The sequence below is a fragment of the Cornus florida genome, unplaced genomic scaffold (assembly GCF_030987335.1).
Source record: "Cornus florida cultivar Cherokee Brave unplaced genomic scaffold, ASM3098733v1 CherokeeBrave_3.0.0_Hap2_Chr04, whole genome shotgun sequence".
Classification (NCBI taxonomy): Eukaryota; Viridiplantae; Streptophyta; class Magnoliopsida; order Cornales; family Cornaceae; genus Cornus; species Cornus florida.
Genome location: NW_026775574.1, coordinates 55,382,373 through 55,394,571, shown reverse-complemented (window position 1 = coordinate 55,394,571; position 12,199 = coordinate 55,382,373). Strand labels below are relative to the sequence as shown.

The following is a 12,199-nucleotide window of genomic DNA, read 5'->3' as shown; positions in this document are numbered from 1 at the left end:
TGTAATCATATATGTATCCCAAAATTAATATAATTTACACGATTGTTTCCTTTCACGTATATTTTCCTTCCTATTCTTGTTGTTACGTGTTGGTTCATTAATAGCCAAAAAGGCTAACACATTGAATGTTGAAAGTAGAGGAAAGGGTTCAAACAAGAAAAAGGGCAACGGTAATAGAAACAGAAGCATATCAAAGTCAAGGAATGGAAGGATACAGTCTCAAAATTTCAGGAATTCCACAAATCTCACTGACGTTGAATGTTAGAATTGTGGAAAGAAGGGACATTACTGTGTTGATTGCAGACTTCCAAAGAAGGGAATCGAAAGAAAAACTGAAGCAAATGTTGTCTAAGAAAAATCAGATAATGTATTAATATGCTCTTTGGAGAGCAAGGCAGAGTCATAGGTTTTAAATTCTGGCGCATCGTTTCATAGCGCATCTTTTCATGGGTAACCTTGGCAAGGTGTATCTTAATGATGATCAGCCTTGCAGCGTCGTTGGCAAAAGAGAAGTGCAAATCAAGTTGAATGGGTCAGCTTGGAAGTTGAAGGATGTGAGACACATTCTTGACTTAAGGAAAAATCTGATTTCGGTGGGACAATTGTTAGATAAAGTGTTTGTTACAACCTTCAATGGAGACTCGTGGAAAGTTTCCAGAGGCGCTATAACCATTACACGTGGTAGGAAATCTGGTACTTTCTACACAACTACCAGTACTTGTGGGTCTATAGCAGTTGTAAAAAATAGAAAAGATCACAACCTTTGGCACCAGAGACTAGGTTACATGAGTGAAAGGGGGCTCAAGATTATGCACTCAAAGGGGAAACTACAAAGCATACGAGCAATTGATATTGAATTCTGTGAGAGTTGCGTGATTGGCAAGTAGAAGAGGGTTAATTTCAAGAAGAGTGTCAGAGATCTCAGAAAGAAGAAACTTGAGCTAGTTCACACAGATGTCTGGAGGCCAGCCACTGTCTCATCCATTGGCGGAAAATCCTATTTCGTGACTTTCATTGATGATCACATGAGGAAGATATGGGTTTATTTTTTGAAGCACAAATCTGAGGTATTTGATCTGTTCAAGAAGTGGAAGGCCATGGTGGAGAATGAGATATGTTTAAAGATCAAGAGGTTGATGTCAGATGATGGTGGTGAGTATGAAGGCACTGGTTCAAGAAGTTCTGTTTTGATAATAGGATTAGACTAGAGAGGACTGTGCAAGGAACCCCACAACAGAATGGGGTGGCAGAACGGATGAACCGAACATTGACAGAGAGAGCCAGAAGCATGTGCATAAATTCAGGTCTACCCAAAAAGTTTTGGGCAAAAACAGTTAATACAACATCCTACCTAATTAATCATGGACTATTGGTGCCTTTAGAGCATCGAACACTAGAAGAGGTATGGAATGGCAAAGAGGTAAATCTTTCAGGGTTGAAAGTTTTTTGTTGTATTCCATATGCGCATATTAGTGACCATGCTAGGGGAAAGCTCGACCCTAAGTCACTAAAATGTATCTTCGTTGGGTATGTCGAAGATGAGTTTGGTTATTAACTCTGGGATAATCAGAACAAGAAAATCATCAGAAGTAGAGATGTGATTTTTCAACGAGAAGATGATGTACAAGGATAAAGATGCAGCACAGTGAACTAGTCTTGTACAGAGTAAGCCTGAGTTTGTTGAGTTGGATGATGATCTAGAGAGCATTGACGCAGAGTAGATATATGAGGGTTCTTGGCCAGAACTCACAGAGCATAGTTCACCGCGGATTCTAACTCCTAGGTCTGCACCCAAAAGGTCCACGAGTTCTCATGTACCGAATCAAAAATATATGGATTATATGTTGCTCACAGATAATAGTGAGCCTGAATGCTATGATGAAACATGTCAGGTTAAAGATGTTAGCAAGTGGGAGCTTGGAATGGAAGATGAGATGAAGTCCCTTATTTCCAACAAAACATGAGAACTAACCAAGTTGCCCATGGGGAAGAAAGCTCTTCACAATAAATGGGTGTACAGGGTAAAAGAGGAATACGATGGTTCCAAGAGATACAAGGCAAGATTGGTGATCAAAGGCTTTCAGCAAAAGCAAGACATTGACTACACAAACATTTTTTTTCCCCGGTTGTGAAACTGAGTACCATTCACTCAGTTCTTAGCATTGTTGCAGCAGAGGGGTTGCACCTTGAGCAGTTAGATGTCAAAACTACTTTCCTCCATGGTGACCTAGAGAATGAGATTTACATGCAACAACCGGATGGTTTCTCAGTCAAAGGGAAAGAGAAACTAGCGTGCAAGTTGAAGAAAAACTTGTATAGATTGAAGCAAGCCCCGAGGCAGTGGTACAAGAAGTTTAATGGTTTTATGAAGCGACATTGGCTACAACAAGTGCAACGCTGACCATTGCTACTACTTTAAGAGGTTCAAGTCAAGTTTCATTATTCTTCTACTTTATGTTGATGACATATTAGTGACACGTTCTGATTTTGAAGAAATCAACAAATTGAAGAAGCAGTTGTCTGGTGAATTCGAGATGAAGGATCTTGGTAAAGCAAAACAAATTCTTGGGATGAGGATTAGCAAAAACAAGCAGAAAGGTACTTTACAGTTGTCTCAGGCTGAGTACTTTGAACGGGTTTTGAAGAGGTTCAACATGAATAATGCTAAAGCGGTGAGTACTCCATTAGCTAATCACTTTCGATTATCTTAAGATTAGTGTCTGAAGATAGAGGATAAGAAAACTTCGTGGCTAAAATTCCATATGCCTCAGCCAATGGAAGTTTGATGTATGCTATTGTGTGCACAAGACCAGACATTGCATATGCAGTAGGAGCAGTAAGCAGGTTCATGAAGGATCCAGGTAAGCTACACTGGGAAGCAGTGAAGTGGATATTGAGATATCTACGGGGTACCACAGACAGATGCCTATGTTTTAGAAGGGGTGAGGTAAAGCTACATGATTATGTAGATTCAGACTTTGCTGGTGAGGTGGACCACAAAAGAAGTACTACCAGGTATGTGTTCACGGTGGGTACAACTGCAGTTAGTTGGGTTTCGCAAATACAAAGGATTATAACATTATCTACTATAAAGGCAGAGTATGTCGCGATGATAGAGGTCAGTAAGGAGATGATTTGGTTACAAGCTTTGTTGACTGAGTTGTGATTCGAACATGTGAAGAATGTTTTGCACAGTGATAGTCAGAGTGCGATACATCTGGCAAAGAATTCAACATTTCATTCAAGGACAAAACATATAGGATTTCGATATCACTTCATCAGCTCTTTTTTCAAAGATGGGGTGTTAACACTTGAGAAAATACTTGGCACCAAGAATCCAGCTGACATGTTGACCAAGACAGTGACCATGGAGAAACTGAAGTTGTGCGCAACTTCAGTCAGTCTTCTAGCTTGAAGACAGAAAGAAGCGCATCGACATGCATAGGACATGCATAAGAAGAAGATGGAATGGGTTTACAAGTGCTCCTGCCTCCAAGTGGGAGATTGTTGTGGTTTTGTGGAGTCTGATTAGGTGAAAGATTTTTAGGTATGGAAACTTCAAGACTACTAAGTTTTAGGGGAAATTTGTTTTAACTTCCTTATTGGTTTTGGATTCTACAAAAGGCAATTTCTTGTATGACAAATTATTTGGAGCTATATATATCAACTTTAATCAGATCTTAGGGTGTGGTAAAAATAGAGAGAAGAAAAAAGAGAGGATCATCACACGTGTTGTGCGATTGATTAATTTGTGCCAATACAAGAGAAAACAATTGAGAGAGATTGCAAGAAAATTTTTCATTGTAATTCTTCATCTTCTTCATAAGTGAATTTGTTCGGTGTGCTCCATGGACGTAGCCCTAAGATTTGGGTGAATCATGTATATCTCGTGTTTTTGTGTGTGATTTTTTTATTCTTCGTAATTGTTTATTTATTCTTTGAACAATATTGTTTATTTTGTGTTTTTGTGACAACAACTGGTATCAAATCCAGTTGATTGTGCAGAGCAACTCTAACAGTATCATCACTAAAACAAGAATATTAGGTCCCTAAGTCATCGGTCTAGGTTGGTACTCAAATCAAAATTTTCTCAATGCATTGTAATGCACCATTTTCAAGACTTTTGGAGTTCATTAAGTTTTTTTCTAAGATTCATAAAAATCATAAAATAATTTTTACAATCCACTATAGTCAAAACATCTCTTTTCCGAACGTACAACGGCGAATTTGATTCTTTCCTCTTCAAATGAAGGATATGTAAGCAGCCTAAGGTTGCCTATGTGCTCCATTCAAACAATAAAACACATCCCTTAAATTTGGACAATACTCAGGTACTCACTAGTGAGGATTTACAACATACTCATTACTGATGTGAACCAATAATAAATGGACACGTGATTTTTAATTACTAAATCAAAGATGATAGTGTAGATATTCACTTGCAAATCAGATATGATGATTTGATTATCATATATTATTTGGTAATTAAAATAGAACGTGTCCATTTATTATTGGTCCACATCAGCGGTGAGTATATTGTAAATTCTCACTAGTGAGGACCCAAGTATTGTTCCTTAAATTTAACATTTAGGTTGTTCCTAAATAAGGCAATTCATTTCATCACTCTGTCCACAGCAATTTTAAAAATCCATAGCTACCTATTTCCTTAAATATAAACCAAAAGGCAGCATAGGAAATACAGAGAGCTACAACCAAGGGAAGATTTCTTTGGAGAAACTAAAAGAGATGTTACCTCTAACAAGCTTGAAGATTTGTTTGGACAGAGCTAGTAAGGTGTCTCAATTCATCCACCAAGTCTGATTTCAAAACATGAGAGGGATAAAAAAGACAAAGAAGACTTAAAGCAGCAGATAGATACTTACTATTTATGGTACTTATAAATAAACACACACATACAAATCTCATGTGAGTGGAGAGATTAATTTAGAGATGAGAGAGAATGACTTGGAAGTAAAGAACCATGGTAAGAGAGAATGACACGAAAAATAATTTACATCAAAAGAAATGGAGCCAAAAGAGATTTATAGTTGAAGATTTGTTTGGAGAAACTAAAAGGGATGTTACCTATAACAAGCTTGAAGATTTGTTTGGACAGAGCTAGTAAGGTGTCTCAATTCATCCACCAAGTCTGATTTCAAAACAAGAGAGGGATCAGAAAGACAAAGAAGACTTAAAGCAGCAGATAGATGCTTACTATATGTGGTACTTAGAAAATAAACACACACATACAAATCTCATGTCAGTGGAGAGATTAATTTAGAGATTATAGAGAATAAGAAAAGAATCATGGTAAGAGAGAAAAAAAAAAAAAAAAGAAACAAAAAAGAAGAAGAAGAAGAGTAAATTCATTCTCTGATGGATATTAGTCAATAGGACCATTTTTAAATCACCAGCTACCTTTTTAAAAAGATTTTTCCATTCTTTTTAAAAAAAAATTCCCAAAGGAAAGCATCAATTGAAGTACAGAGAGATACTCGGGGACTTGCCTCTAGCAAGCTTAAAGATTTGTTTGGACCGACACACCAAGACTGAGATGGATCAGAAAGAGAGAGAACTGAACGAAATCATACTCACATATTAATATTGCCATCTCCACCTCTTCCCATTTCTCCTTCAACTTTTTCTCACTGGAGCTTTCACACTGTCACCTCCCTAACTCTAGTGGATGCAATGCGACCACCAAAAACTCATCATTCAATAATATGGACCATAGCTTCACCATTTAAGAAAGTGACAATTTACTACTACTACATGCATATCCACCAAACTATTATTTATTTTTAACAGTCTATATACGAAGTTAAAGCCCACTTTACGCTATTATTAAAACTTGAATACAGGGTGTGTTCGGTTGCATGAAATTAAAATTTTACAAATAATGACTAAGAAAAAAAATTCCACCAATTTTAATTTCAAAACTTCAATTCCATGCAGCTGAATACATCCTAAGATTGTGTAGTTTGGAAAAGAAAAGAAAAGGATAAGATGGTTACAATAAAAGAAAAGAAAAGAAATGAAATGAGAGAGAGTTTACTTGAGGAGAGAAAGAAAGGCAAACTATTTAAATGACATTTAGCCTTAAGTTTGGCACTTTTTGGATAACGACACCCCGAATTTGATAAATCAAAGGATAATAAATTTATTCCACTTTCAAGTGTGTTTACAATTTACCTATTTTAAAACAGCTCAAAAATTACATGACAATTAAAAATTGAGGGATTTTTTTTCCTTGCAACTTGGTTCACTTTAGGTGGACAAATGACAGCTTTCATCTCAGCCTGAAAGTAAAAAAAATTTAATTTGTTTTGCCGTTGAATCATTGATGTCTTAGACCAACAAATATCTTGACCAGTTCAATTTTTTTTCGGTTTAGTGTAGGAGAATTTGGGTGGAGAAACCATAACTTTTACGTTGTCTTGAAAATTTTAATTTCTTTTTGACCAATTGAAATGTTGATGTCTCTGCTAGCAAAATTTCCAGAAAAGTGTTCCAAAATTATTGAAGTTTGACATAAATCAATTTTGTGTTGACGTGTCATTTGAAATCTTTGCTTTTGAGATAATAAATAAATAAAAAACAACATTGGCATCTTTATTCTACATTTAACTTCACTTGTTTTTTAAAAAAATAAAAGAAAAATATAATGGGTTTGGGATTAGGGTCTAACTATACTATTTCTAAAGAAGAAAGACAGGGAAAAAATTTATAAAAAAAAAAAAAAAAAAAAATTTCCACTTAATTTTTTTCCTTCGTTTTTTAGTTCTATTTCTAGGTTTATGTGAACGAAAATTATTTCATAATTTCACACCATGGATTAGATCAAACACACGGTGACAGACTAAGCACATGTGCTTTCAATTATTGCCATTTCCACCTCTTCTCCTTCAACGACGCACCACCAATGATTCAATAGTTTGGGCCATAGGTTCATCATTCAATAGAAAGGGGAAAGAGACAAGTCACGGACAACAACCAGTACTACCACCATTAAAGCAAGGCATCTTAATTCACTGCATAGATCTTATAATTTGCTCTATATTTTTTTTATTTAATTTTAATTTATGAGTAAAAATAAAAAAATAAATAAAGAAGCAAGTTATGCTTATTCACCCCCTCTACATGATTTTAAAATATATTTCCACAACCATTTTATATCTTTTAAAATTAAGGGTTAATTTTATTGACATTCCCTCAGCTTTATCAAATATCACATTAAAACAATGTGTTAATTACAACGACATTCCTGTTTGACGTATTGACAGTCATATATAACTAGCTGTTTTTTGGATGATGACACCCCTTTAGATTTAATAAAGTTAACAAAGACACCCCCAAGAGTCCAAACATGCCCTTAGAAGATGTGAAAAGACGAGAGTGCCCTCAGTATTTAATTCATTTTAACCATAAAATATTAAACATTTTAAAAAGACTAAAACACCCTTATATAATATTTGTTACACAACCCCAACCACCCCACCCTCCATCACCTACTGTCTCTTCATCCTCCACACCACCACCGCTAAGCTCCACAACAGCCACCATTTCTCTCTATTGTCCACTACCATGGCTGCAAACCCCATATTCTCTCTCTCTTTCTACAAATCACAAACCCTAATTTTCACTATATATATATATACACACACACACACATACATATATTATGTATTTTGGGGATCCGACCACTGTTACCACCATTTCTCTGACCTTCCTTGAATTGATCAACCTTCTTCTCTAACTTATAACAATTTATGGGCATTTTCTTCACCAAAATACGTCGATTTCGAACCTTAGGGTTTGTGGAATTTTATGAATCAATTTGGACTGATTTGATCTTTATCGGATGGTGGAACTTGGGGTTTTGCGGTGGCGACCCACCCCTATTCTTCTTCTTCTTCAATGACCCCAAAGACCCACCGCTCTTCTTGTTCAACCACTTCTTCTTCTTCATCAACGAAAGCTACAACTACCAGCTAGAAATAGAAGACGGCAGCCACTTACCAACGAACCGAGTCGCGTGAAGCTAGAAACACCTGCGCCGATGTATGAAGCAAGAAGACGACCAGTGATGAGGCTAGGGACACAACACAGGGCGACGACAGTAAGAAAACTCCGGCGATAGCAAAGAATGAGGTCGCGGTACGAAGAAACAGATTAGAAATTTCACGATCAGACAACTCGTCGATGATGAAGACGCCAACACACAGAGAAGTCTTCGGCTACTGTATTGTCCCTTTGGTTACGATCCTCCAAATTTGGTCACAAGAAAAAATACAACCCCCGAATCAAAATATCAAGGGCTGGGCAAACCCAAATCATAATCACTTTCACAGACGGTGATCGATTTCTGTCAATCTTTTACACCCCTAGTGATAGCGCCGACGAATCACATAGACCAACCAATCAACACGAAGCATAGGCGGCAGCTTTCTCCTCTCTCTTTTTCGTCGACATTAATGAAGAAGAAAAAAATTGAAGAGAAAAAAAAAGAAGAGAGAGAAAGAGAAAGCAGAGGGGAAACAGAAAGTTTTAGGAGGAGGAGAGAGAGGAGAGACAAAAAAAACAAAAAAAAAAATTATTCCTAATCTCAAGAATATTCAATCGGACGGTCTGGATGCGAGAGCGTGCCGCTGCTGTTGCTAGCGCGCTCTTGCAATAGCATTTCCCTATGGGCAATAGTGTATATATATAAGGGCAAATTTGACTTTTTATGAGTTCTAATATTTTACAAAAAAATGAATTAATATTGAAGGGCAATATCGTCTTTTTGAACGTTTTAAGGGCTTGTTTGGATTACAATTATCACATGAGGTGTCTTTGTCCAAAAAAAAGTTAAGTTGTATAGGACTGTCAATATATCAAATCTCAGGGGGTGGTGTTGCAATTAACCTTAAAATAATTTTCGAAAATAACTACCACTTAGATCAAATTTTACTTTTTGTCAAAAACATGTAAAAAGATAATTTTACCCTTATTTTTTAAATTTGTTTTATTCCAAAATATCATTAAATTTAAAAAGACAAAATTACCCCCACTAGTTTCTCTCTCTAAAATTCATCCACCCCACCACTGCCATCCTCCACGAAGGACCACAGCCACCCACATCATTTCTTCCAAGAAATGGCTACCCAATAAAACCCTCAAAATCTTCATATACAGATATAAATATATATATATGAAGCTTGGTTTGATCAGAGGAAAAAAGCCTACCGTTGTCTTTGGCGTTCACCGGAAGATATATATATATATACATATGAAGCTTGGTTTGATCAGAGGAAAAAAGCCTACCGTTATCTTTGGAGTTCACCGGAAGATATATATATATACACATAAGAAGCTTGGTTTGATCAGAGGAGAGATAAACAATGAAGACATATATATATGTATATATATTAATATTGCCATCTCCACCTCTTCCCTTACTTTTTCTCACTATCACCTCCCTAACTCTAGTGGATGCCACCACCAAAGACTAATCGTTCAATAATCTGGGCCATAGGTTCAACATTCAATGGTATAAGAAAGTGACAACTTACGACTACCTTCATATCCACCAACTATTATTTATTTATTTCTTTTTAACAGACTCTATACAAAGTTAATGCTCGCTTTGCTACTATTAAAACTTGAACACATTAATAAGATGTGTTCGTCGTATGGAATTAAAATTTATAAAATTAAAAAAATAATAATAATAAGTAAAAAAAATTTCATCAAATTTAATTTCGAAACTCTAATTCTAAACAATTGAACACACTCTAAAGCTATGTCTAGAAAAAAAACAAAGATAAGACCTAAGTCACATAATGCGAGAGCAGGAGTAGGAGTGCGAAAGCGACAAAATATAAAATTAGTTGAGAGCAGGAGCATCTTGAGAGTCCCGGTATATAATATATTTTGTATTTATATAATTATTTTATTTGAAATATAAGTATGTTAAGGGCTGCAAATTAAGCCCATGCTACTTATTATATTATTGGCCCAATTAATAATTGAATGTTTTGAAGTTCATCTTATTAACTAAAGAGCCCAATAGCCCAAGTCATAGTTTAATCACAACCATTGGATTACTTTTATAGAAAGCCCTAAAATCCCAAGCCTCAGGAAGCTACACCCTTTTCAACTGTCTGAAGCCACCCCAAATGGCCAAAGAAAGGGTCGGCGCCTCAGCTGAGAACATCCCGCTGCTAACACCTTTCCTTCGGCAACCAATTTGAAACAAAATCCCTAAACTCCATCTTCAACAACAGGATCCACAACCGCTGCAACTCCCTTTCTGAGGCTATCACTATGCAATGGAAACCTTAAACTCCATATGTGAAGAGAATGCTATCTTGCTCTCTTTCTGATATGATAACTGAGGGAACTATTGATCGATGGTCATCTCTATGAAGAAAAAGGTATGCGAATTCTGTGATTTTGTATGGATTCGCGAATTTTGAAAATGAGTTCGCGAATTCTCAAAAACCGAGTTTGCGAATTTATGCCGTTTTCGCTCCCAATTCGCAAATACGCGTACGGAGCTCTGATTCGCTACCCAATTGAACGAATCCTCTGACTCAGGATAAGACAAATAAAAGAAAAGAAAAGAAATGAAAGAAAATTTACTTATGGTCATTCATTGATTAGTAAATAAATAAAAGGAAATAATAAAAAAAGAAGGGAATAATAGTAACATACTTGAGGAAAGAAAGAAAAAGTAACTATTTTTAATTACATGTAGCTATAAGTTCGACACTTTTTTTGGATAAGGCAATTCATTACATCACTCTGTCCACAACAATTTTAAAAATCCATAGCTACCTATTTTCCCTAAATATAAACCAAAAGGCAGCATAGGAAATACAGAGAGCTACGACCAAGGGAATATTTGTTTGGAGAAACTAAAAGAGATTTATAGTTGAAGATTTGCTTGGAGAAACTAAAAGAGGTGTTACCTATATCCACCAACACACCAAGTCTGATTTCAAAACAAGAGAGGGATCAAAAAGACAAAGAACACTTAAAGCAGCAGATAAATGCTTACTATATATGGTACTTATAAAATAAACACACACATACAAATCTCACGTGAGTGGAGAGAGTAATTTAGAGATGAGAGAGAATAACATGGAAGTAAAGAACCATGGTAAGAGAGAAATAGAAAGAGAAAGAGAGTAAAATATATTACATCAAAAGAAACAGAGCCTAAAAGAGATTTATAGTTGAAGATTTGATTGGAGAAACTAAAAGGGATGTTACCTCTAACAAGCTTGAAGATTTGTTTGGACAGAGCTAGTAAGGTGTCTCAATTCATCCACCAAGTCTGAATTCAAAACAAGAGAGGGATCAGAAAGACAAAGATGACTTAAAGCAGCAGATAGATGCTTACTATATATGGTACTTATAAAATAAACATGCACATACAAATCTCATGAGAGTGGAGAGATTAATTTAGAGATGAGAGAGAATGACATGGAACATATTTTACATCAAAAGAAACAGAGCCTAAAAGAGATTTATAGTTGAAGATTTGTTTGGAGAAACTAAAAAGGATGTTACCTATAACAAGCTTAAAGATTTGTTTGGACAGAGCTAGTAATGTTTCCCAATTCCACCAGCAAACCAAGACTGAGATGGATCAGAAAGAGAGAGTACTGAACGCAGCAGATGAAATCATACTTATATTGCATCTATATATTAATATTGCCATCTTCAACTTTTTCTCAATGGAGTTCACACTATCAACTCAATAACTCTAGTGGATGCAACAACCAAAAACTCATCATTCAATGATCTGGACCATAGCTTCACTATTTCAGAAAGTGACAACTGACTACTACTACATGCATATCCACCCAACTATTATTTATTTATTTATTTTTAACAGCTTCTATATGAAGTTATTATTAAAACTTGAATATAGGATTTGTTCTTTGGCATGGAATTAAAATTTTAAAAAAAATAATTAAGAAAATTAAATCAAATTTTTTATTTTAAATTTTCCCAATTTTAATTTGAATACGCCAATTCCATGCAGTTAAGCACACCCTAAAACTATGTTTAGTTTGGAAAAGAAAAGAAAATAATAAAAAGGTTACAATCACAGAAAAGAAATGAAATGAAATGAGAGAGAGTTTACTTATAGTCATTCATTGATTAGTAAATAAATAAAAGGAAAAAAAAATTTAATTTGTTTTGC

At 35.5% G+C, this 12,199-nt stretch overlaps 1 protein-coding gene across 11 annotated transcripts in view; it reads right to left on the bottom strand.

Annotated features, from left to right (window-relative positions):
• LOC132303271 (probable disease resistance protein At4g27220) overlaps nt 1-11,748 on the bottom strand; it is a 40,093-nt gene extending 28,345 nt beyond the window's left edge. For 4 of the 11 annotated variants that reach the window (XM_059800476.1, XM_059800477.1, XM_059800475.1 and 1 more), the window contains exons 1-5: nt 11,560-11,747; nt 11,260-11,323; nt 5,596-5,679; nt 5,086-5,149; nt 4,754-4,817 (exon numbers count right to left, since the gene is read on the bottom strand). The gene's annotated coding sequence lies outside the window, so the exon portion shown is untranslated. Of the gene's footprint in view, nt 1-4,753; nt 4,818-5,085; nt 5,150-5,595; nt 5,680-11,259; nt 11,324-11,559 lie in introns of all 11 variants that reach the window. The other 7 variants (XM_059800484.1, XM_059800485.1, XM_059800482.1 and 4 more) reach the window with 5 other exon arrangements.
• Nucleotides 11,749-12,199: the final 451 nt, after the last annotated feature.